Here is a 2950-nt window from a genome sequence, read left to right as displayed (position 1 = left end):
TATTTCTATAAAAGCCTTCTTGTTCGTCGTAATTATTGAGTGGCGACTTATTCATCAGAATTACTTGTAGAAACGCCTTCTTGTTCGTCGTGCACTCGAACATCAAGTGGTGTTTCGTCTTCCAGAGTGGTTACGTGTTGAACCCGATCGATTGAGTCCAAGTGATCCTTCAAGCAAATGCGCATCTCCACCGACTCCGAATTCAGTCTTGTTCTTCTCACCGATATTACCCTGCCACTAAGAGAAAAGGCAGATTCCGAAGCTACCGTAGAAGCTTGGGCGGTTAGTAAATCACGGGTCATGGTGGCAAGAATCGGAAACTCGGTTTCCTTTACCTTCCACCAAGCCAAAACATCAAAAGTGCCATATTCCTCTTCGGATAAACCGGTAGAGAAATCATATGCACTATACCTTCCTAGTTCGCTTGAAGGGGTGTTACCCCTTTGTTTTTTAGCCGTTACGTTGCGAACGGTGTTCATAAGGCTAATCATGGGGTCTCGTACTCTAGGAGCACTTGAACTTGATGAAGACCCCCCGGCGTAGGCATGTGTATGTTTGACCCATATTTATTTATATAAAAGTCATACATAAATTTAAAATTCAAGTTAAAATCATTTTGTGCCTCTGTTGAAAAGTTTGGGTCAACTTCATGCATATCTAAGGCTGAAAAAATTTCGTCTATCACACATTCAACCCCCGTAACATTTAACATTGGGTTTAAAGCGGCGGCGCAAGTAAAAATCGGTGGCAATTCAAGAAAGTATTTTTTTAATTTAAACTTCATTGGTAATATGATGTTTGAAAACATTGGACTTTTATTTTCAAATTCTTTAAGATTGTTAACGATTAAAAATAACTCCGAAAGAACCAAGGGACTTGTCGGATAATACGTTCCCGATAGTTTCGTAGTTGATGTTTTAAAAACTTCAAGAAAAGTCGATAAGTCATTGATAATTTCCCATTTCTCATTTGAAAAGGGGATTGCCAAATCATTCTCGGCAAGACTAGAATGAAACATTTGTAAAGTGTCTCTTTGTTTCAAAGCACTTTGAAACATTATGCAAGTGGAATTCCATCGATGAGGTACATCCCAATTAGCTCCCAAAGCTTTTCTTCCTGTATCTTTACAAAATTTTCTATAATCCATTTGTCTTTTTTTACTTTTCTTAAAAACTTCATGTAGTATTACTCTAAAATCGTTTATAACCGATGTAACCTCATCCGAAGCAAGTCCGTCTTGCACGATTAAATTAATGATATGTGCAACACACCTTGAGTGAAAAAATACACCATTGCCAATCGGCGTATATTTTAATTTTAATTTATCAACTGCCGATGTATTATTCGACGCGTTATCAAATGCAATTGAAAATATTTTATTTTCTAGTTTATAAGTTTTTATAACATAATCTAAAATTTCAAACAAATTATCTCCCGTATGTGGATACTCAAAGAGTTCGAAAGCAATGGTGCGTTTCATCATTTCCCACGATGACGGGTCTACCCAATGAGCGGTGACACAAAGATAAGATTCGGGTAGACCATGTGGAGCCGACCAAACATCAGTAGTTAAGTTTATTCCCGTATTTATATTTTCAAAATATGCAATTAGTACCTCTTTGGCCTTCTTCCACAATTTTAAACAATAACGTTTAAGAGTATGACGACTTACGTGATTGTATTGTGGTTGAAGCGTATCTCGAATCATGGCGGTTAAGCGAGGGTTGTCGAAGTGGCTAAACGGAAAAGCTTCTTGAATCACAAACTTCGCCATACGATCTTGAACTCGATCAATTTGGTATGTAAATATTCCGCCTTCACTATCCATTTGCGTTTGTTGCGACTCGACGTTCTGTTTCAACGCCCTGCAATACGGTCTTTCGATGTGTTTCTTCAAATTTGAATTCGAAAGTGGGTTTAAATAAATCCCACAAAACTTGCACCGAGCCTTCAATGAATGGTCACTCAATTCAACCAAATCCCAATTGCACCAAATCTCTTGATTACGATTATGAGGTACAATACGAACGAAACTTGGTCCGGCGGTGGAACCTTGACCAACCGATAATTGTGAGGCAGCCATAACAACAAATATGAATATAGAAGAAGAGAAAACAAGAGATTAGAGAACTCAGAACGTTGTAATAGCGTTTTTTTGTATTTTTTTGCGTTCGGGTTTGCGTTTTGAGTGTTGTGATGAACCCATTACACTAAATACCTATTTATACTAGTAGTGGGGTGTTTGGGGAGCCAAAAAACGGCTATTTTTGACCCCAACGGTCAAAAAACGGCCATAAAACCGTTTCCCAACGGCTAGAACCACTCCAACGGCTATAACCGGTTCCGAACCGGTTCCGGTCGAACCGGTTCCAGAACCGGTTCCGGTTCGGTTCCGGTTCCTACCCGGTCCACCTCCAAACATGTCAAACCGGTCCCGGATCGTCGGGTTGAAACGGAACCGAACCGGTTCCTACGAAAAACGGGTAGTAACCGGTTAGGTTCCGGTTCGGTTCTGCCGAACCGGTTCCAGGAACCGGTTTTGTTGTCCACCTCTAAGTGCCGTGTGTAAAGTAATTGTTGGCGTCTAAGGTTTTGTCTAGTTGATCAGTTTTTAGTTAATCGTTGATAATCAATCTGTTAGGTTGCATGAGATACTGTTTGGTTGCTTATTTGAATTCCCGGGTGTGATTTGCTTTGTTAACTGCTTACAACTAGTTTACTTGTCCGTTGCTTAGTTCTTTAAATTCAAAATATTGCTTGTGTGATCAGCACTAAAAACCAGTACTTCATAATATTAAATCTGTTACACGAATTGCATTGACCACATACTCCTTGTGATACGATACCCTACTTGCTCTAACTATTTAGAATAATTAGGTTTTTGATTAACTCAAACGACGGTCATCAAAATGGCGTCGTTGCCGGGGAGTTTGTGCGCGTAGTGTTTTTC

Source organism: Bidens hawaiensis, unplaced genomic scaffold, assembly GCF_021521415.1.
Source record: "Bidens hawaiensis isolate Kalapana, Puna unplaced genomic scaffold, B.hawaiensis_p1.1 tig00054127_1, whole genome shotgun sequence".
Classification (NCBI taxonomy): Eukaryota; Viridiplantae; Streptophyta; class Magnoliopsida; order Asterales; family Asteraceae; genus Bidens; species Bidens hawaiensis.
Note: the sequence above shows the minus strand (reverse complement) of the source record.